The following is a 24,234-nucleotide window of genomic DNA, read 5'->3' on the forward strand; positions in this document are numbered from 1 at the left end:
TCTTCAGAGGGATAAAATGACTCATCTTAGTGAAATGGTCGACCACCACCCATATGGTAGAGTAACCCAGACTAGAGGGAAGATCCACAATAAAATCCATGGAGATGGTATGCCAGGGATAGGGAGCTGGGGGCAAAGGTTGTAACAACCCCTGAGGGGCGACCCGAGAGGATTTCCCCTTAATGCATTGTCCACAGGATTCCACATATTGTCTCACCTGAGTTTCCATGGCGGGACACAAAAATTCACGCTGTATCAACTCCAAGGTTTTCTTGACTCCCTTATGACCAGCCAACAGATTGTCGTGACAATGTTGAATTACTTCCATTCGCAGGTCATCGTTGGGTACAAAAAGGTTTTCCAAATAATAAGGTTTTCCATCCTTGATCTTCCTTCCAGTTCCTTCCTTGACCCAATTACTCAACTCTTCCTTCGAGAGGGAATTCTTTAGCTTGTTTTCAAATTCTGGATAGCTATTATTCCGATTATTTTCTCTGAAGGGATAATCAATCCTTCTTTCTTCTTGCATTCTTCTTCTCCAAAGGGAAGGCGAGATAAGGCATCAGCCTTGCCATTTGCTGCGCCGGGTCGATACGTTAACACAAAATTGTAATCGGCAAAAAATAGAGACCATCTCAAATGCCTGGGAGTGAGTGTTCGAGCTGATCTCAAAAATTGCAGATAACGATGATCTGTGAAAACTGTCACTTCGTGTCTTGCTCCTAACAGGTAATGTCGCCATTCCTGAAATGCATCCTTCACAGCAAGCAGCTCCTTGTCAGCAATAGAATAATTTATTTCTGCTGCAGATAATTTTCGCGATCTGTAAGCCACCGGATGGTGCTGCCCAGTTACTTTATGCCTCTGCGACAATACTCCTCCAATGGCAACATTTGATGCATCTGCCTCCACATAAAAGGGCTCCTCAGGGTTTGGATGCAGCAATACTGGTGCTGAAATGAATATCCTTTTGAGTTCCACAAAAGCCTTTTCTATATCTGCAGTCCATTCAAATTTGGCTTCCTTCTTTAGCAAGCGAGTCAAAGGACTGAACTTTTCCGAAAAATTGGGAATGAATCGCCTGTAAAAATTGGCAAACCCAATAAAGCTCTGCACCTCTTTTACACCTTGTGGGGAAGGCCAATCCGTTATAGCCTTAATCTTAGACTCATCCATCGAGACTCCATCGGATGACAAGACAAACCCCAAGAACTCTACTTGCTGGGCATGAAAAACACACTTCTCCAACTTGACAAATAGCTGATTTTCCAATAATTTACTAAAAATGGCATGTACATGATGCACATGTTCCTCCATGTTAGCTGAAAAAATTAGAATGTCATCAATGTATACCACAGCAAAGCGATCTAAATACTCCCTTAATACATCGTTGACAAAATGTTGGAATGCTTCCGGAGCATTGCACAAGCCAAATGGCATTACTTGATACTCAAACAAACCCAGCCGGGTTCGGAATGCAGTCTTCCATTCATCTCCTTCAGCAATGCGCACCAAATGATAAGCGCCTCGCAAATCCAATTTTGTGTACACCTTATCTTCTTTGACCTGATCGAGCAATTCCGAAATCAACGGTAAAGGATATCGATTCTTCTTGGTAACCAAATTTAAAGCTCGATAGTCAATACATGTTCTGAGCTTGCCATCTTTTTTCAGAATAAAAAAGAGGGGGGATGAAACAGGAGATTGTGAAGGACGAATGAATCCATTTGCCAAGTACTGTTCAATATACTCCTTTAAATGTTGATTTTCGGCTTCAGAAAGCGCATAAATCCTACTACACGGTAGTGAGGCTCCTGGCTCCAACTCGATTTGACAATCATACTCTCGATGCGGTGGTAATTTCTTAGCTTCTTGTTCATCAAAAACCGAATCCAAATCTTGGTATTCTTGTGGAATCCTTGGAATCTCTAACATACAGATGGACTGAGTTAAACTGGCCAAACTCAACGATGGAGTAGTTGAATGGTGCTCGCCTTCGTTTCCAAAGCAATGCTTCAAACAATACTCAGAACCCATTTCAATAGATCTTTTTGCCCAATCGATCCTTGGATTGTGTTCCGTTAACCAAGGAAGTCCCAAGATAAGTTGAAACTGAGGGGCATCTATGAGGCTGAATTGTATGATGCTGAGATGATTTCCAGGACCCCTCAAAGAAATTTCTTCAGTCTCAAAAACTATGGGACCAGAAGATAAGTTAGTACCATCCACAGCTCGGACACCTTGTGGTTTCTTCTTCTTCAAGAATTGAATCTTCAAAGATTGAGCAAATCTGATATCGCAAAAGTTTCCCGTTGCTCCTGAATCAATCATGACTGAGATCTTATTGACTTCTGAATTTCCAAATCTGATTAGAACTGGAATTATTAAGTGTGGGGCCGACGACTGCAAAGTGTTCGCTATAAATTGAGAAACTGGAGCTGTCTTATCAACCGCTTCCTCCAGGGCAACTCCTCCTACTGGTGGAGCCTGTCTTTTACCCAGGTATTCTTCTTGGGCTTCTTAGGACACTCCTTGACAGAATGCCCCGAGTTTCCACAATACATGCAAAGCTTGCCCACTCTTCTCTTCTCCCTTTCTTCATTAGTCAAAGGTCCCCGCACGGACCCAATTTGCATTGGTTCTTCTTCACTACTACCTTCTTTGGGTTTGGAATTTTCAGATCTTGTCCTGTCAAATCGTGGAGGAATATATCTTACATCCTTACGCCTCTCGTTCCTTCTTTCACTTTGGCGTTGGTCGATCTGCAACACCAAATCTATTAATTCAGAATCTTCCGTAGGCCGTTTAGGAATTTGCGCCAATCCATCCTTTAACTCATCTTTTAACCCTCTGTAGAATATGGCAGCTCTCTTTTCTTCAGGCCAATTTGTTTAGACAATCAATTTATTAAATTGTGCCAGATAAGCAACCAAATCTCGATTTCCCTGCTTTAAATCTAAAAGTTCGTTATCAGTAGCTTGTGATATGGATCGCCTATCAAAAATGCGCAGAAATTCTTTCTTAAATGCTTCAAAATCATACAGAATGGCGTCGTTGTTGTTCACCAAAGGCATAGACCACGCCGCAGCATCTCCGCTCAGGTAAGACAATATGAAGGCAACCCTGGACTGATCCTCCTTGAATATGATAGGTCTACACAAGAAGTGCAAAGAACACTGTTTAAAGAAAATCTGGGCCTTAAGTGGATCTCCACTAAAACGTTCAGGGGCTGCTAAAGGAATTGTAGGGGAGATAGCATGTATGACCTGAGTTATCAACTCTGTGACTGAAGGTGCAGGAGAGAAAGACGTCGCCTTACTCTCCTTACCCAAGGAAGGTGTACCCAAGGAGAACTCCTTGAAGCGTTGATGCAAAAACAAGGCCTCCTGACTGTCTTACTTCATCTCTAAGAGATTTACTTTCTTCAATTGTATCTCCCAATTATTTCTGTATGCCGTCTAATACGGCTGCTAAGGTCTTTACATCGATTCCCTCAGCCATCCTGCTCAGGTGAAAGTTTGGGAGGGCACTTCAATCTGTCAAGTACCAACCAAACTTTAGCTTCCACAGGAGCCGATGTGTGTTCCTCAATTCCCTACTTCCCTAGCTGCGAGTTTTGTCACTCACATATAGGAGAGGGGGGAAAGGGGAGTTGGAATGAGAAAGAGAGACTGCACTGCTTCGTCTTCTTCTGACTGGATTCTACTCTTCTTGTATTGAATCCTGTAAATAATTACATTATTTGCATGTAACCTCAAACATCACTTCCCCACTACTATACCCTTCACTGATACTTCTGTGTACCTGTCTTCCCACAGTGCTTCGCTGCTCTCTTGTATGCTGTTCGATACTTCTGGTTCTAGCTTTTTTCTATACTGGTCTGGTGTAGCGTCGTCTAGAAGTATTTCTGTAACACAAATGATATGTAACCTCTTGCCCTAAAATATTTCCCACCTCAATACTTCCCTCACAATACCTAAGTTACCTGTATAGTTTCGGTGAGACGACTAAGAGAGACTTTCTTTCATTTGTCCATAAATTCCATCTTACTGCCGATGAATTGATTGTGTCAAGCAGCTGATAATTAGGCCTGGGTGGTAAATTCCGTTCCGTTCGCGTAATTTGCGTAATTTGCGTAATTTCGCGTTCCGCGGAGAACGCGAAATTGCCCAAAAATCTGCGTTCCGCGACTTCGCGAAATTTTTTGCTTGTTCGCGTTCTCAATATGCGTGTTTGCGAGATATTTCATCCCGAGCACGCAAACAGCGATCGCGAACAGGAAAAAAGTATCGCGAACAAGCAATTCCGCGTGTTCGCGGAATTTCTGCGTGTTCGCGGAGATTTTTTACCGTTTCGCGGAGATTTGCGTAACGCGATTACGCGAATTCCGCCCACCCCTACTGATAATGGGACTATCATAATAGACGTTGTTCTATATTATAGATGTCGATGAAGAGGCTATGACGGTAGAATAATTATATATATATATAATACAACCCATTCACACACACTCTTCTCAGAGATTACAATTGTCAAGGCCAAGTGACTTATCCAAGACGCTAGGAACTACTTCAATTTGTGGTCTTCTAATTATTCGCTATGGAGGATTTCATTTGACTCCCAATTTACAGCTGTGGGAGAATATGTCAGATTATGCTTTTAGTCTCTATAGTAGAATTCAACTTTAGCAACATATGTCCATATCATTCCATGAATCTATTACTGCCAAAATACTCTGTGAAGACTTAGCTGTCTTTTTCTCAGGAAGTTCGCTGCTCCGGAAAACGTTGAATTATGACTGGAATACAGAGCTCTTCAGAAACGCTGTCTTCTCCTCAGGAATTCCGTTGAAGTGCGCCACAGTAATCGCGAGCGAGCGCTAGGACAGCTGCGATCGCCCGCGGGTCTAACAACTAGACCGATAACCTCAGCAGCGGTGGACTGCGACCATCTTGGAATTCCGCAGCCGCGAACCAAGAAGAATCCGCATGAACAAGGAGACCTGGGGCATGGACAAGATTCGGCGAAATCTCCTATAAGTCTGGTGCAGTAGCGACAGCCCTAAACTGTATCTGCCCTGCCTTGGAACCAGTCTGGTACCTTTACTCCTGACATTATTATCATAAACTCCTAATGATGATATTGGCTCAATGGTTAGTACCTTCCCTCAATATCTTATGCCTGGCCATAATTTATCACCGCTTACCTTAATCAAGCTCTCAGACAAGCATTGGACATTCTCCCCAAGCAGCCTATCTCCGTGTCTGCCCTTCTAAAATTCTCAGGTCTCCTTATGCCTTTCTCTATGGAGAGTACAGGAGGAATTACATTTCTCTTATGCAAATGATACTCAGATTATTTTTTCTCTTTCTTCTGCTCAGCATCAGGACCCTTCTTGTCTTCAGCTTGGACTGCGAAATATTTCCTGTGGATGTCCAGAAATGCTTTAAATCTGAATGGCCCATTTATTGATTGCATATGTTCCCCTCCTATGGAGGTCGTGCGGGGTCTGTTGGGGGCTTCCCTCCTCCTCTGGGGGACTAGTTAGTTTTAGCTATGGGGCGACAGGCACACTGCACTTTGGGGGGGCTGTCTGGGCTCATGCAGGGGTGCAGGGAGGGGGGAGTTCTGTTGGGATGGGGGGGTGGGGGGGGTGTGTTGTTTGTTTGCACCGCAAGGCAAACCCGCTACTATATTGTTGTTTTTAAGATGCTCTGTGGGGGACGACCAATTGTTTCGACGTATGATGGGGGGTAGGGATTTGACTGTGTTGTCATGGAATGTTAACGGCCTGGGGGATAGGATTAAGCGTGGTGTGGTCCTGCAATACTTGAAACGTATTTCACCAGATGTTGTCTTCCTGCAGGAGACATACCTTATAGGTAACTCCTTTCAGGCAATGAATCGGCGGGGCTATCGTTTGGCGGCCCATTCTGGCTTCACTTCGGGCTCGCGGGGGGTGGGTATTATGATCAAGAACTCGCTCCCGTTGGAGATCGATGAGGTGCGCCATGATGAGAGGGGACGCTACACTGTCCTGGTGGGAAGAATGGAGGGTAGAGTGTTTATTTTGATATCAGTGTACGTCCCGCCTGGGTTACAAGCCACCACATTTGCGGACCTGGGGCACCTCCTCCTGGACCTTCCGAGTGGCCTGCTGGTGGTTGGAGGGGACTTTAATGCGGTAGCTTCTGGGTCTATGGATCGCCATCCCCCCAGGGACCTCCCCCGGGCACAGGCGTGGCTGCCCGGCCTTTTAGACACGTTGGGCCTGGTGGATTGCTGGCGACTAAAGCATCCCGCACAGCGGCAATACACCTTCCACTCGGGTGCCCATGGTAGCCTCTCGCGGCTTGATTACATCCTTGTCCCGGCGGCCCATGCAGGGAGGGTGGGGGAGGTGCGCCATCTGGCGCGGGGTATCTCAGACCACTCCCCATTGCTGTTACATTTCGATGTCTTCCCGAGGGGGGATGGCAGGGTGGCTCCAATCAATGCATGGTATTTGCGCGACCCCACCATTCGTGCCGATTTGATCAAATCCTTACAGCGTTATTTCGACGAGAATGTGGGGTCGGTCCCTTCGGCCATCTCCCTGTGGGAGGCTTTTAAGGTAGTTCTTAGAGGGGAGGCCCTCTCCTTTATCTCCCATGCCCGGCGGCGCGAGCGGGAGGAGGTGGCCCGGGTAGAGGCCGAGATTGCAGAACTGGAGGGTGACCTGGGGAGCGGGGTAACAGATGCCAAGCTGCATGTTCTACACCTAAAGCATGCGGCCTATCGGGCCCTCGTCACGGAGGCGGCCAGGGGCCTCAGTCGAGAGCAGCAGGGGCGATTGTATGATGTGGGTGATAAGGCTGGCAAATTGATTGCGTGGTTGGACAAGAGGGAGAGAGCGAGTCGCGTGGTTCCTTTGATTGAGAGTGCGGATGGTGCGTGTGTCACCGAGCCGGAAGCCATTGTCTCCTGCTTTGCGGATTATTTCCGCGAAGTCTACTCCCCGGTTTCCCCCTGCTCGGAGGAAGATTCCCATGCCCTGCTTCGGGACATCGCACTGCCCTCCCTTACGGTGGAGGACAGGGATTCGCTGGACGCTCCTCCCACCTCGGACGAAATTGCCTTGGCTATTCGCTCGGTTGCATCCGGCAAGGCCATGGGCCCCAATGGTATCCCCATCGAACTATACAAGCTACGCCCGGATGTGTTGGCGCCCCACCTGCGTGCGATGTTCCTGGCGGCACACTCGCAGGGTTCCCTCCCGCCGGACCAGCGTCTGGCTACAATCGTGGTGATCCACAAGGAGGGGAAGCCCCGTGAACGGGTCGCATCCTATAGGCCGATCTCGCTCTTGAACGCGGAGCCCAAAATCCTCGCCAAGGTGTTGGCCAACCGGTTGGTTGGCGTGGTGGGCGACTTGGTCCACCAAGACCAATCTGGCTTTATACCACACCGCAACACGGCGCTCAATCTACGGCGCTTGCACGGTGTGCTCGCGCGTGTCCCATTTGTGCGGGAGCCGGCTATCTTGGCGTCCTTGGACGCCACCATGGCGTTTGACACGCTTGAGTGGCCATACATCTGGGCGATGCTGGCGAAATTTGGATTTGGACCGGGCTTTATTAGCTGGGTCAAATTGTTGTACTCGGGCCCCTTGGCGCAGGTGGTGGTGAATGGGCGAGTCTCGGCCCCGTTCGCGCTGGGGCGGGGCACGCGACAGGGTTGCCCCTTGTCACCTCTCCTGTTTGCACTGGCCCTGGAGCCCCTGGCGGAGTGGCTGCGGTGGCACCCTTCCATCCGTGGTCTCCGCTGGACCCCCGAGCATGAGGACCGTGTGTCCCTCTATGCTGATGATATCCTCCTCTATCTCGCCTCCCCGCGTAAATCACTGATCGTCCTGGTTGATGTTTTGCGCTCATTCGGTCGCAACTCAGGCCTTGTCATCAACTGGGCGAAATCCTGTGTATATGTGCTTTCCGGGGAGGCTCCGGTCCTACCACGGGACTGTCCGATCCAGATTGCCTCCCAGGGGTTTCGGTACCTGGGGATATATATCACTCTTGACCCGGAGGCCCGTTATGAGCGGAATTTGCTGCCCCCCCTCCAGCGCTTGAAGGAGGACGTGGTGCGCTGGCGGCGTCTGCCGCTTTCGCCGCTCGGCCGAGCGGCCTTGTTTAAAATGATGTCCTTGCCGCGCTTCCTCTACGCCCTCCAGAATACTATGGACTTGGTTCCGGCACGCTACTTCCGTGAGGTGGAGGGCCTCCAGCGGCGCCTGTTCTGGGACGGGAGGCCGCGCATTGCTCTGGCTAAATTGACGCTCCCGTGGTACGATGGGGGGGTCGCCCTCCCGGACATTAAACGGTATTACTGGGCCACCCAACTGGCTGCAATTAATCATGGCCTTTACGGGCCCGCCTTGAACCCGGCGTTTGAGATGGACAAGATGCTCCTGCCCGGTGGCGACTACAATCGAGCGCTTTACTCTGCCGCGCCCAGCCCCCGTCTGACGGGACCGACGCGTGTCATGGTGCGTGTCTGGCACGCGGCTAATGCAGCTATGGGGTGGAAGGACCGTTTGACCCGGGCGTCACCGCTATATGCGTCAGAGAGGTTGGGCTCCCTGTGGACATCGAAGGGCTTTGAGAAGTGGGACACGATCGGAATCAGCACTGTGGGAGATCTCTGGACGAGGGGGGGATTCAAGACTTTTGCGACGCTGCAGACGGAGTTTCAGCTGCAGGGCAGTGAGTACTTTCGGTACCTACAAGTCCGCCATGCGCTGGGCTCCGTCTTCCCGGATGTCGCGTCCATTCCGGAGTCTTCCCCCCTGGAGGACAGAGTGCTGGATGGCCATGTCCCAGACAGCACGATCTCCCTCATATATAAAAAACTGATTAACGACAGATCGTGCCTGCTGACTAGTCTCCGCGAGGCCTGGGTTGCCGACGGGCTAGAGCTGGACGACGAGGATTGGATTTCCGCGGTGGCCTCTCCAAAAGAAGTGGCCATCCCGGCTCGCCTTCGTTTCGTCCAGCTTAAGATCCTTCACCGGGTTTACGTGACGGGGCCAAGGCTTCTACGTATGGGCTTTGCTGGTGATGGAATGTGTAAGCGTGGCTGTGGCGCGTTGGCAACTTTCATGCATATACTGTGGGAGTGCCCAAAGGTGGAGCGATTCTGGCGTGGTGTGCATGAGGTCCTGCGTGTGGTTACGCGTGTCGCGCTGTTGCCTGAAGCGAGGAGATGCTTGCTGAATGTGTGGGAACCAAATGACTATTCGGTCCCGCAGACGCGGTGGGTGACTCTGGGATACATGATAGCTAAGCGTGACATTGCTCAATTGTGGGGATCCCAGAGGCCCCCTGCGGTGTTGGCCTGGAAAGAACATATGGATTGGTGTATGTTTCGTGAAAAGGTGGTGTATGTGGCGAGGGGTAAGCCTGGGGCGTGGGTGAAAATCTGGGGCCCCTGGAACGCCTACCGCGGGGGTATTTGTGAGCCGCCACAGCTACCGGCTGCCTCGCCTGCTCCGTCTCCCTAGATGACCCCCCTCCCTTGGCCTTGGGCACGCGGTCCCCCAGTCCCTGATCTATTCCCATTCCCCTCTCCAGAGTTCTGCTGCTGGTTGGGATCCCCCACTTATGGAGCACGTGCTGTCACTTTGGATCGCGGGTTGCCTTGCGGGTGTGGTTTTTTGTGTTGTTTTGTTTTGATAAAAGGGAACCGTACTGTGGGCATGGAGCTATGCGGCCTGCAACATTGATTTCTCCTGTTTTGCTAATCTGCACTGCCAAGAGACTCTTACTGTATGTATGCAATATGCTTTTGTCACTCTAGCGGCCGGCCGAGTGGTTGTAGGCCCATACCTGTAACTTTTTCAAACTGCAATAAACGGTTTCAAAAAAAAAAAAAAAAAAAAAAAAAAATCTGAATGGCTCCAAGACTGAGGTCCTCATCTTGGGGAACAATCTCGAGCTCTGGGGAGCTAGCCACTGGCCTACCTTTTTAGGACCTCTACCAGCTCCAGCCGCGAATGTCAAGAACTTGGGTTTAACCTTTGATAGTAAGCTTTCTCTCTGAGCCCAAGTGTCTGGAGGCACCTTGGCTTGCTTTGCGGTCCTCAAGTGGCTAAAGGAAATCTTCTGGCTAAATCCATCGGCAGCCCAAAGAACTGTCTTGCAGACTTTGGTGACTTGATTATGAATAAGTACTATATTTGGTTGCGGACAAGGCCTCTGTTCGCTGTCTCCAGCTAATTCAAAATGTGGTGGCCCTCCTGCTTTTTCCGCTGCCTCGTCATACCTGTGTGTCTCCTCTGATGCACCAACTTCACTGGCTCAAGGTAGTTCAAGGCCCTTTGCTACATATTTCGAGCTCAGCATGGCTTGGCCCCCTTGTACATACATTGCCTTGTTAAGCCTTACCAAACCACTAGTAAACTGAGATCAGCCAGTCTGTTTCTCTTCTCAGTTCGTGCGGCGGTCCCGTATGGGAGGCCGCTTGTTCTCCTACCTGGGATCTAAATTGTGGAATTCCCTTCTGTTGGAACTCAGGACCTGTTGGTTTCTCCTAGCCTTTCGTAAAAAGCTGAAGACATTTTTTTTTAGTCAGGCTAATTTCTATTAACCTCTACTTCGCTTGTCCTGCTTAGCACCGGGAAACCCTGTTGGGTAGCGCTGGGCTTTATAAATCTTTAAAATAAATAAATAAAATAAATTACTGTGCAGTTTCTTGTATCTGTTTTACAGCATGAACAATGACTCAATTGGAGACTTATCTGAAAGAAGAGCAATTGCATCAACATATACTTCCTTCCACTATTAGCTTCGCATCCAGCCATAGTAACTACATATAGCTTTCTGAAAAGCAGCATTGAAGCTTTCTCTTTGTTGCATTTCTGTAGTTTTTTAACACAGATAATGTGCCTCTCCTTAATATGTGGCAACATCGCACATTTTGTTAGCCATTGCCACAATTCCTAACATTCGTTTTCCAGGCTCTGAGCCTTCCACATTCACAAAGGATTAGTGCACTCTTGTTTATTATACAGTTATACCTAATGTATATGCAACATGCACGTCATCAGAAAAGGCTGTGCCACATATACTTGAATAGCTTTAAAAATAATGTTTCCCCTACATTGGAAATTCTCTCCATTGATAATTAGTTGATGCATATGTACAGCATGGATCTTTTGGAAAGAATATTTTTCTGCATCAATAACAATCAAGAACTATTTCCGAGAACATTTAGGGTGAATTTGTACATGGTTATGTCGTTTTGTTGTGATTAAGTCTGGGTCGATTTCGTCACTTACTGTACCTTGTCAGAAATCAGAATAGCCAAGCAACAAGTTAGATATCCTTACATGTGTCTTTGTTTTACTTTGGTATGATTTTGTTGTTGATCGTTCATATCTTATATTAAAGCTTTCAAAGAAATCAGAACATTGTTTGCAGACTATTTGAAGTATGAGAAGGGCAAGAGTCGCACAAAAAGATTAAGTCTGGGCGGAGTTCACGTAGCAGCGCTACGTGGAACCCCATGTAGTTGCAATAAAACTCCACCGCGCTACGTGTAGTTCCGCAAGCGAGCGCAGTTGCTCGTCCTGCCCATTCAGGTGACGTTTTTTGCCGTACGTTAACGCTGATTGTGTGTTCAGGTGGAAATGTTGCACAATCTGAACCACATGGTCGCACATCGGTGCGGCCATCTTGTTTCTTAAACTGTTCGTGGTGCTGGGGCCTACTTTTTCATCCTTCCTTAATCTCTGTATCCTTGGCTTTTAAAACTTTTCGGCCAATCTTTTTTATTTATTATCTTACCCTTTGTTTTTCTAAGTGGGTATTTCTGTTTGTTTTCTAATTTGCTGTGTATTTTTGTTGAGTTTTGAACTTTATTTTTTAGCTTTCCTACATCCTTATTGATACCCAGTCCTTCCTTCTTTTTCCATTTCTTTTTTGTCTCTCTTTTCCCCCAGCCCCATGGCGGATAAGGGAGCACCAAAGCGTGGCCGCCTTCCTTGCGGAAAGTGGGGCCAAGCAGGGGTGCAGCGCGTGCCCTTTTCTCTGAGATGGAGGTGGCAGCACAGGTTTTTTATATATCCTGTACCACCACCCCTCCACCCTGGCAGCAGGCTTGGGTCTGGGTATATGATGCAGGAGCGCCAGCAGTGCTGGGCGAGGGTGCGCCGGGCAGTTTCCCGCTGCTCTGGGGTCCGGCACACCCATAAGCAGTTGGTGCACCGCTGGTACGACATCCTGGACCAAGAGCAGGACCTGCTGGACCTTCTGAGATTTGAGGTTGCGGGGCTAGGTGAGTAAATAATAACATTATTCATTTTTACTATAACCTGTGCTCTATGCTTTTCCCAAATAATGGCAAGCGTGTTGCTCACATGCAGGGAAGTTAGGCTTTCAAATATTATGTAATTTAATCTGTTATTCCAGACAGGTGCTTAGCTTACTTGGCGATAGCCCCCTAACCTAGTTATTGAATTGTACTTGTTGCCTCTCGCTTGGGCTGATGTGATTAGTGATGATTATGTAAGACGTTCTGTAATTAGTTATTTTTTATGTCGTAACCGCATGGTGCATGCCAAAGCCACACGGACACTTCAGGTATGTTTGTGAACAACAACATCCATTTTTTAATGGAAGCTTGTGCTGCAGGCTTTTTTCGCCTGCCACACAAGCTTCCATTGACAAATGGAGGTTTGCGACCGCCCTATGGCATATTAGTGATTGCATCGATTCGTAGTAGACTAGTGCGGTCATCATAACCGCGGCGCCAACCTAAGGCCGGGAGGTTCCAGAACCGAAATGGCGTCCACCCGACATCATTGTGATCGTTATAATAAGGCCCTTAGTGATTAGTGTATTGGTCCATCAAAGGGGGTTGATTGAGACTGAGAGATTGCGAATGAGATTTGAGAAGAAGCAAACATGAAACATTATGATGTGTCTCAATTTATTATTAGTAATTCCGAAATGCAGTTTACTAAATTTGACAAAGGAGTGGACTAGGTAGGTAGGTTTTGTAAATTTTGAATAGGATAGTATGGTTGATATGATTTAGAAAAGTTTAATGTTATTGGGATTGCCTTTGCCTCTCAAATATATTTTGGGGAGATATTATTATTTATACCACTAATAAATTTTTGTCTTTACGTTTTACATCAGCATCCAGGGGCAAGAGGAGGGCTGAGGCGGGTGAGGGTCCGTGAGCTGGAGCTGGAAGTGCCTCCCAGAGCTCTTCGGCCGATGGCTCTGCTGTCCCCAGTAAGTCCTCCTGGTGTTAACATTAATATATTTATTCCCCTAATATTTCTGCTCCTTTTTAACCCGTTCTGTGCCCATGACGAGCTGGACTCTTCATGGAGCACAGTCGCGCTGTGCCCATGACGAGTCCAGCTCGTCATGACACCCACCCACGGGGGAAGCGCTGGCGCTCATCCCGTGAGTGGTCGATCTTTTTTTTTTTTACTGGGAAGCCAGGGGAAGACCTTCCCCTGCCTCCCCCCGCCCCCGCATCATCAATGACGTCAGCGCGCGAGCCGCGCTGATGTCATTGGAGGTTTCCCCTTTGTTCTCGGAGGTGCAGGAAGCCCTTTGCTTCCTGCGCGTCCAAGAGTGAAGGTGAGTTTTGGGGCTGGGGAGGGGGGATTTTGGCATCGGTGGGTTTTGTTAGAGTGGGGGCACTATGTAGGCGGAAGGCATGCCACAAGGCTCGGCTTTGTTTGTGTGTGTTTGTAGTTGATTCCCTGTGAAATGGATCCAAAAATGAAAAACGCTCGTGATTGTAGTTGCTTCCCTGTGAAATGGATCCAAAAATGAAAAACGCTCCTCCTGTGAAATGCATTTCTTTTGAAATTTTCTAATCCAAAGTGCAGCAGGATGCAGAGAAATAGAATGTATTATATGAGAATTAAATACCTAACTAAATAAAGTAAGACAGAGGGGTTGCAAAGTGGGCAGATTGGTTTTATTTACATCCAAATACACCAGCATCACTTTACAGAGTTTGCCAGTGAAGTGCTACTTTCGTTTTCTCGTCTTTCTTTGAACAGCATTGTTGTTCCCAGGTTGGGAGAGTGTACCATTCCTGGAGGTACTGCAATACCTGGTTGATGGGTGGATTGGAAAACACAACGTATACCATGGCTCTGTGTTTATGGATGTGGTCTTTTTATACCATACTGCTTACGTTTTGTAAGGATGTAAGCAATGGACAGTGAAACGGTTCCCTTCAGGGCCCTCTAGTCATGGCCATAACTTTTCAGGTGAAACCACTCACTGATTTCTGAATAGTTAGTGAGAGATCGTTTAGGTAACCATGTTGTTTCTGCTTACATTTCACATGCTTTGCATTCCCTATGAGTGGTTGCTTTTTTTTTTGTTAGGCAGCATATTACTCTTATACATTGCATAATTTGAATTGAGCCACATCCAAGTGTTTATAGCGGGCACAATTTGGTTATAGCTGAAGGCAGTGCGAGTTTGTCTCAGTGGGCAAGTATGGTGTTCAGTGGGGATGTGGCACTATGGCCAGAGCTGTCGAATTTGGAACTGGGGAACCGGGTTCAGCATTCATGACCAGTCCACCACACCACTGTACTGAGGGAGCACATTCCCATGCTAGACCGTTGAAGGCCCCACTAGACCTTAGAAGGCTTGATGTCTTAGCACAAGCAGGTGTACCCTAGTGGTGTCAATTGTGGGTTAACCTTGAAGGCCTGTCCACCACAATCCATACTGAAGTTCATCTTCAGTCTTGCGGGCAGGCCTACGAAGCAGCATACTCTAGAGCAACAGTGATCCAGTCGCTGTGACTGTCACTGAGGTCACATGAACCCTGAGCAGGTTAGGGCGATGCGAACGGTGTGACCTCACTGGGTACCTATTTCGGGTGGGTGCGTAGTGTTTGCAAGTATATTATGGTTTGAAAAAAACTTGCTGCCTCCTTCCTGGCCTCCAGCAATTTTCAGAAACAATAAAAATGTCATGATAACTTCAGTGATTAATGTTCTTCCTAGAGAGATGGAGCTTTGTGTAGTGGAAGGGTTGACTCCTGGAAAGGTAGCACAGAGGGTTAAAGTGCCTGCTGCAAAGAACATGTACCATGCAGATCACAAAGTGCACTGCTTTAATGGGGGGACCATGATGAATGGTCATTTAATGTCAGCTGTAGATGATAGATCTCTGAACAGTGTCATGTATGTGCATGTTTGCATTGTGCTGAGGGGATTACCAGGTAATTATTCATGCAGCTCTCTGATGGATGTCACATGAGGTAAAATACTGCAATAAATGGCAGACAGTCTGAAAACAAGAGCAAACATTACGTTACATGAGGCAATGGTGGTAATTGTGCATGTATCAAAAGCAAACAAAACACAAGAGGTAGCAAACAATACGTTACAAGAGGAAAAGTGACATGTGTGCAAGTTACAAAAGAGTACGAAGTACAAGTAGAGCTATAAAAGTGCAATAACAGGCAGACACTCAAAACACAGGAACACACTGGGAAGGCACTTCTACGGGCATGGAGAACAGAATTTCCTATAATGTAAAGACTTCCTTCAGACAATAGAGAGGGTGTGAATTAAGTTTGGAAGTGTCTTGCAGGAGGAGAACTTTGAGGTCAGTTTTGAAGGACTGGGAAGAGGGAGGGGGTGGTCCGGAGCTGAGGCTGAGTTCCAGATTCTCGCCACGTTGCTTGTAAAGGATTGGGCCATCGATCTTTCCTTCTTGAAAGTGGGAGGTTCAAGTAATACATTTTGCACAGTACGTGATGGTCTAGAGCATTATATGCATATGTGACAATAAAGTTTTTTCCTCCTTTTTATTCTAGTCTAAAGCTTTTGATTCCTGTTTCCGGTTTCTACAGTGGTTGTTCTGCAGTTTTGTGTAGTTGCATTGTTTTGGTAAGAATTTTTTTTTTGTTGTATTTACTCCAAATGAGTAATATTGTAATGTCTGAATGAATTTTTTTGTAAGTGATGTCATAATGGCGGCATATTTAGTTAGTGGTTTGAGCATAAAATTATTTGCAATGTGTTTTGCATAGTCTTATGTGTAATTGCGTTTCTCTTTCTTTTTTAGTGGGATATTGTTGATCCATACCGTGTCTGTACAGAGTAGGTGGTGGTGAGTAGTTTAGCTGCCTCTGGCAAGTGAGTGGTATTGTTTTGGAGTATATATGAATTTTTGATAAAGGTGCTTTTTGTTTATTACTTATTTTACAAAGTGTTTGTTGTTGTTGACTTGTTTGACAAGTTACCTTTATTAGTAAGCAATATGGCTAGCCGTAGAATGACTGCTCAACAGGTGGTTGGCATGCTTCTTGAATCTTCCTCTGAGCATGATTATGAGACTGACAGTGCGTCTGAGGGAGAAGAGGGAGGGCAAGATTCTGGCAGTGAGTTTTCTCTCAACATGGAATCATCGGATGGTGAAGGTACTCTCAGTGCAGATGAAGGTACTCTTGGTGTGGATGAAGCAACTCTCAGTGCGGATGAAGTGCCTGTCTTAGAGGAGGAAACTGCTGTGCCGATGGTGCAAGAGGCATCTGGATTGCAGTCTGAGGCTGCTAGGCTTCCTACTGGCAGTGCTGGACTTTGGGTTGATCCAAACATGGTGCAGCCGGTGTTGTCTGCCTTTAGCAGTGATGCAGGGTGTACAGTGGATTGTGAACACTTTTTTCCTATACAGTTTTTTCAGTTGTTTATGGATGATGTATTTTTGGGTGAGATTGTTGAGCAGCCGTATTTGTATGCTGAACAGTTTTTGAGGGACAACAGTGACAAACTTAGGCCCCAGTCTAGAGCTACCCGGTGGACTCCCACATATCTGGAAGAGATTAAGAAGTTTTTGGGTTTGACTTTATTGATGGGTGTGGTAAGGAAGCCAACCTTGGCTTCATATTGGTCTACTAGCCCCTTGTTGGCAACTGCCATATTTCCTGCAGTTATGACTCGTAATCGGTATTTACTTTTGCTACGTATGCTGCATTTTGTTGATAATTCTATGGCGTTGCCACGAGATCACCCTGACTGTGACCGTCTTTTTAAGATTCAGCCCATTCTTGATCACTTTGTAGATCGATTTTCTGAGATCTATACTCCAGGGAAAGAAATATCTATTGATGAGTCTTTGGTCTTGTTCAAGGGCCGTTTGGTTTTTAGGCAGTACATCCCTAGCAAGAGGGCACGCTATGGAAGTGAGCTGTATATGTTGTCTGAGAGTAGGACAGGATATGTTTTTAATTTTCGTATGTACACTGGTAGAGATTCTACTATTGACCCCCCAGGTTGTCCGTCCACTTTTGGAGTTTTAGTGAAAATTGTGTGGGATCTTGCTAGAAGACTGTTTCACAGAGGCCACCATTTGTACCTTGATAACTTCTATACTGCTGTGCAACTATTTAAGGCATTGTATAAGGTGGACACTTTTGCATGTGGCACAATCCGCTCTAACCGTAAAGGTTATCCAAAAGAGCTTGTTTGCAAAAAACTTCAGAGGGGGCAGTGCAGTTCCTTGCGTAGTGATGAACTACTAGCTGTAAAATGTGTGGACAGGAGGGATGTGTACATGCTGACTACCATCCATGATGAGAGTACTTCACCTGTGGCTGTTTGGGGTCAGGTTGCTGAAGTGCGCAAACCTGTGTGCATTCTAGACTACAATAAGCACATGGGTGGTGTTGACAGAGTAGATCAGAGGTTGGAACCTTACTCTGCTATTCGGAAGGCTTATGTTTGGTATAAGAAGTTGGCCATCCATTTCTTCGAATTAGCAAATTTCAATGCTTTTATTGTGTTCAAGGAGTGTTCTCCTGCGTCAAAGTTGACATTTCTTCAGTTTCAGCACTCTGTGATAGCTAGCCTTGTTGTTGTGGAACAGGCAAGTGTTCCTAGATTTGGAGTGGTGGAGGATGTGGTTCGATTGAAAGATCGCCACTTTCATGATTTCATCCCTCCCACACCGGCAAAATATTTTCCCACTAGGAGATGCAGAGTCTGTTGGTGAAGAGGTACGCGGAAGGAGATTCATATGAACTGCCCCGACTGTCCTTCTAAACCTGGGCTGTGTGTCCCTGCTTGTTTTAGAGCCTACCACACCCAAAATCATTTTTGGGAGCATTCATGAGTGGTAAAGTGAACTGCCAGGTCTGTATTCTTTGAAAAATTTGATTCTGTTTCAAGGTTGGCGTTAGTGCAATGTGTTTAGTTTCTGATTGTGTGTTTGTAAATTTGTATCTATTTGCGATTTGTTTGTGTTTTTATTTTTGTCTAAAAATAATCCTAAATGTGTTGGCGGTGTGTGTGGACTGGCACTTGGTTGGCGGTGTGCGTGGAATGGTGCTTGGCTGGCGGTGTGTGTGGACTGGTACTTGGCTGCCGGTGTGCCTGGACTGGCGATTGGCTGGTGGTGTGCCTGGACTGGTGCTTGGCTATCGGTGTGCGTGGACTGGTGTTTAGCTAGCAGTGTGCATGGACTGGTGCTCGGTTAGCGGTGTGCGTGGACTGGCACTCAGCTGGCTGTGTGTGAGTAGTGACTTGCTGCTGTTCACTACACACACTGCTAGTTGAATGCCACTCCACGCAATCCATCAGCTTGTGTAGTTGCTGTGTCAGGAATGTGGGCGTGTGAAAGTGATGGGCCCTTGAATGGCGCTGTGTGCTGGTGTGAGTTTTGTTATGTGATGGGCCCGCGGCTGGCGGTGTGAATGGTTTTGTATGTCTCACACGGATGAAAGGTGTATGAATGGCCTGTAAAGAGGTTGGTGCCTTGTCGTGGCTTTACAGCTCACGAGCTGTGAGTCAATGGTTCAGTTTCTTGCCCTTTCAATTATTACCAGTGCATTTCATGTTTTGTGAAATCACTTGCTAATATAATTGTATCTACTGAACCATCACTCACCCTCGTGCCAAATCCAACCAGTATGTGTGTGTGCTTGAGGATTAGATGGCTGTGCAGTAATATTTGCCTTTCTGAAGCAGGGTGTACCTTGTCCCTTTTGTGAATTTTGTAATGTGTTGTTTTTGTGCCTGGTGGTGCGAATGGTCTTGTGTGTATCCCGTATGAAAGGTATGTGAATGGCTTGTAAAGCGGTTGGTGCCTTGCCGTGGCTTTACAGCTCACGAGCTGCGAGTCATTGGTTCAGTTTTTTCTCCATTTAATTATTGACAGTGCATTTCATTTTTTGTGAAATCTCTTGTTAATAAAATTTAATACTCTGAACCATCACTCGCCCTCGTGCCAAATCCAACCAGTATGTGTGTGCGTTTGAGGAATAGATGGCTGTGCAGGAATCTTTGTCTTTTTAGTTTCTCTGCCAAGGTGTATGTTCCATGTAAGAATAACCCACCAACTGTAGATATTGTCATAAACCCACAGGAGTTCATGGTGATGTCTCTCTTGTGAATTCCAAAAAGTTATTTTATCCACAATGTCCTGCAAACCTCAAAATGTCTGTCACATTTTCCTTGCAATATTATGCCGAAATTCTCACGCTGTAGAAACTAACAATGTCAAAACGATCTGGTTTTGCAAGGAGGTCAACTGGCTTTTTGGCCGCCGAGCACCGGGCCAAAAACCCAAGTGACCCTCCTTGCAAAACCAGGTGGTTTTGCGATAGGCCATTTTGATGTCGCCTCACTAAGTTTTGGGCTCTTGCCTGCCGCGGGTACTTGGGCCTCCCACACAAGTGAGGCACCATTTTTACCATGAGCCCTGGGGGAATGCTGGGTGGTGGTAAATGTGTGTGAGCCCTGTGATGCCACAACTTTCCCACCCCAAAATGTGTGAAAAAAGTGTTTTTTTCAGCTAAAATTGAGGTTTGCAGGAGATTCTGGGTAAGGAAACGTTGGGGGATCCACGCAAGCCATACCTCCCTGGAAGCCGCCAGGTGTCTAGTTTTCAGAAATGTGTGGGTTTGGTAGGTTTCCCTAGATGGACGCCGAGTACCGGGTCAAAATCCAAAGTGACTGCCCTTGCAAAACCATGTGGTTTTGCGATAGGCCATTTTGATGTCGCCTCACTACGTTTTGGGCCCTTGCCTGCCGCGGGTACTTGGGCCTCCCACACAAGTGAGGCACCATTTTTACCGGGAGACCTGGGGGAACGCTGGGTGGTGGTAAATTTGTGTGAGCCCGGTGATGCACAACTTTCCCACCCCAAAATGTGTGAAAAAAGTGATTTTTTCAGCTAAAATTGAGGTTTGCAGGGGATTCTGGGTAAGGAAATGTTGGGGGATCCACGCAAGCCATACCTCCCTGGAAGCCGCCGGGTGTCTAGTTTTCAGAAATGCATGGGTTTGGTAGGTTTCCCTACATGGCCGCTGAGCACCGGGCCAAAAACCAAAGTGACCCCCCTTGCAAAACCAGATTAACTATTGTTCCTACAGCGTGAGAATTTTGGAATAAAATTGCAAAGAAAATCTGGCAGACATTTTGAGGTTTGCAGGACATTGGGGATAAAAAAACTTTTTGAATTCACAAGAGAGACATCACCATGAACTCCCATGGGTTTTCGACAATATCTACAGTTGGTGGGTTATTTTACATGGAAAGTGTACCTTGGCAGAGAAACTAAAGACAAAGATTGCTGCACAACCATCAATTCCTCAAACACACACACATACTGGTTGGATTTGGCACGAGGGCGAGTCATGGTTCAGTGTATTAAATTTTATTAACTAGAGATTTCACAAAAATGAAATGCACTGTCAATAATTAAATTCACAAAAAACAAAAACCAATGACTCGCAGCTCGTGAGCTGTAAAGCCACGTCAAGCCACCAACCACTTTACAGGCCATTCACACACCTTTCATACGTGATACAAACAAGACCATTCGCACCACCAGGTACAAAAGCAACACATTACAAAATTCACCAAAAAGGGACAAGGTACACCCTGCTTCAGAAAGACAAATATTACTAAACAGCCATCTAATCCGCAAGCACACACACATACTGGTTGGATTTGGCACGAGGGTGAGTGATGGTTCAGTAGATACAATTGTATTAGCAAGTGATTTCACAAAACATGAAATGCACTGGTAATAATTGAAAGGGCAAGAAACTGAACCATTGACTCACAGCTCGTGAGCTGTAAAGCCACGACAAGGCACCAACCCTTTTACAGGCCATTCATACACCTTTCATACGTGTGAGACATACAAAACCATTCACACCACCAGCCGCGGGCCCATCACATAACAAAACTCACACCAGCACACAGCGCCATTCAAGGGCCCATCACTTTCACACGCCCACAATCCAGACACAGCAACTACACAGGCTGATGGATTGCGTGGAGTGGCACTCAGCTAGCAGTGTGTGTAGTGACCAGCAGAAAGTCACTACTCACACACAGCCAGCTGAGCTCCAGTCCACACACACCGCTAGCAGAGCGCCAGTCCACACACACCGCTAGCAGAGCGCCAGTCCAAGCACACCGCTAGCCAAGTGCCAGTCCAGGCACACCGCCAGCCAAGCGCCAGTCCAGGCACACCGCCAGCCAATCGCCAGTCCAGGCACACCGCCAGCCAATCGCCAATCCACGCACACCACCAGCCAAGCTCCAGTCCACGGACACCACCAGCCAAGCACCAGTCTGCACACACCTCCAGTCCACGCACACCGCCAGCCAAGTACCAGTCCACGCACACTGCCAGCCAATCTCCATTCCACGCACATAGCCTGCCAAGCTCCAGTCCACGCACACCACCAGCCAAGCTCCAGTCCACGGACACCACCAGCCAAGCACCAGTCCGCACACACCACCAGTCCACGCACACCGCCAGCCAAGTACCAGTCCACGCACACCGCCAGCCAAGCACCATTCCACGCATACCGCCAGCCAAGCTCCAGTCCACGCACGCCACCAGCCACGTACCAGTCCACGCACACCGCCAGTCCATGCACACCGCCAGTCCACGCACACTGCCAGCCAAGCACCATTCCACGCACACCACCAACCAAGTGCCAGTCCACACACCAACAGCCAAGCGCAAGCCTACACACACCGCCATCACATTTAGGATTTTTTTTGAAAAAAATAAAAACACAAACAAATCGCAAATAGATACAAATCTTCTAACAGAAAATCAGCAACTAAATACATTGCACTAACACCAACCTGGAAACAGAATCAAATTATCCAAAGAATACAGACCAGGCAGTTCACTTTACCACTCATGAATGCTCCCAATAATTCTTTCGCGTGTGGTACGCTCTAAAACAAGCAGGGAGACACAGTGCAGGATGAGAAGGACAGTCGGGGCAGTACATACGACTCTCCTTCCGCGTACCTCTTCGCCAACAGACTCTACATCTCCTACTGGGTAAATCTTTTGAGGGTGTGCGAGGAATGTGATCTGGAAAGTGGCGATCTTTCAATCTAGCAACATCCTCCACCACTCCAACTCTAGGAACACTTGCCTGTTCCACTACAACAAGGCTGCCTATTACAGACTCCTGAAACTTAGCAAAAGTCATCTTTGACTCAGGGCAAGAATCCTGGAACACAACAAAAGCATTACACATTGCCAAGTGGAAAAGATGGATAGCCAACTTCTTGTACCAAATGTAAGCCTTACGAAGAGCAGTGTAAGGTTCCAACCTCTGATCTACTCTGTCAACACCACCCATGTGCCTATTATAGTCTAAAATGCACACAGGTTTGCGCGCTTCAGCGACCTGACCCCAAACAGTCACAGGTGCAGTGCTTTCATCATGGATGGTAGTCAGCATGTAGACATCTCTCCTGTCTGAAAACTTCACAGCAAGAAGCTCCTGGCAACGCAACGCACTGCACTGTCCCCGCACAAGCTTTTGACAAACAAGTTCTTTTGGGAAACCTTTACGGTTAGAGGGGATTGTGCCACAAGCAACAGTGTCCACTTTGGCCAATTCCCTGAACAACCGCACACCAGTGTAGAAGTTATCTACATATAAATGGTGGCCTTTGTTAAAAAATCCTCTACCAAGTTCCCAAAAAAATTTCTCAGTCACTCCAAAAGTGGACGGACAACCAGGGAGGTTAATCCTAGATTCCTTACCGGTGTACACCCTGAAATTAGAGACATATCCAGTCCTACTGTCACACAGCATACACAGCTTTATTCCATAGCGTGCCCTCTTACTAGGAATCTATTGCCTAAAAACCAAGCGGCCCTTGAACAACACCAAAGACTCATTCACTGCAATTTCTTTCCCAGGGACATAAATCTCAGAAAATCGATCAACAAAGTGATCAAGGACAGGCCTAATCTTAAAAAGACGGTCACACTCAGGGTGATCTCGTGGCAACGCTAAACCATTATCAACAAAATGCATCATCCGAAGCAGAAGCAAATACCTGTCACGACTCTTGACTGCCGGAAAAATAGACGTTGCCATCAAGGGACTGCTAGACCAATATGAAGACATTGATGGCTTCCTTAGCAAGCCCATCAAAAAAGTTAAACCCAAGAACTTCTTCATCTCTTCAACATTTGTGGGAGTCCACTGGGTAGCTCTAGAGTAGGGCCTAAGTCTGGCACTGTTGTCCCTCAAAAACTGTTCGGCATACAAATTAGTCTGCTCAACAATCTCTGCGAAAAACACATCGTCCATAAACAACTGAAAAAAATTTACCGGCAAAAAGTTTTCAGTATTCACTCTAGACCCTGGAACACCAGTAAACTCTGGCAATGCCGGCTGCACCATGCCAGGGGCAACCCAGTGGTCATCACTTTCAAAGGGAAGCCTTGCAGCCCCAGCCTGCAGCCCAGATGCCTCTTGCCGCACTACACCAACGGGAAGCCTTGCAGCCCCAGGCTGCAGCCCAGATGCCTCTTGCCGCACTATCGGCACATCAGTCTCCTCCTCTAACACAGGCACTTCATCCACACTAAGAGTATCTTCATCATCCGATGACTCCATACGGAGAGAAAACTCACTGCCAGAATCGTCCCCTGCCTCCTCTCCCTCAGATGCAGAGTCAGTCTCTGAACCATGGTCAGAGGAAGACTCAAACAGCAAACCAACAACCTGCTGAGCAGTAATCCTGCGGCTAGCCATTATACTTACTAAGATAGAAGACTGCACAAACAAGTCAACAACAACCAACAATGTGCAAACCAAGTAAGTAAAGAAATGTGTACCTTTATCACAAAGATCAATGTACTCAAAAACTATACAATTCAATTACAAGAGACAGCTCCACTCACCAGAAACCAACTCTGC

This window comes from Triturus cristatus, chromosome 3_1, assembly GCF_964204655.1.
Source record: "Triturus cristatus chromosome 3_1, aTriCri1.1, whole genome shotgun sequence".
Classification (NCBI taxonomy): domain Eukaryota; kingdom Metazoa; phylum Chordata; class Amphibia; order Caudata; family Salamandridae; genus Triturus; species Triturus cristatus.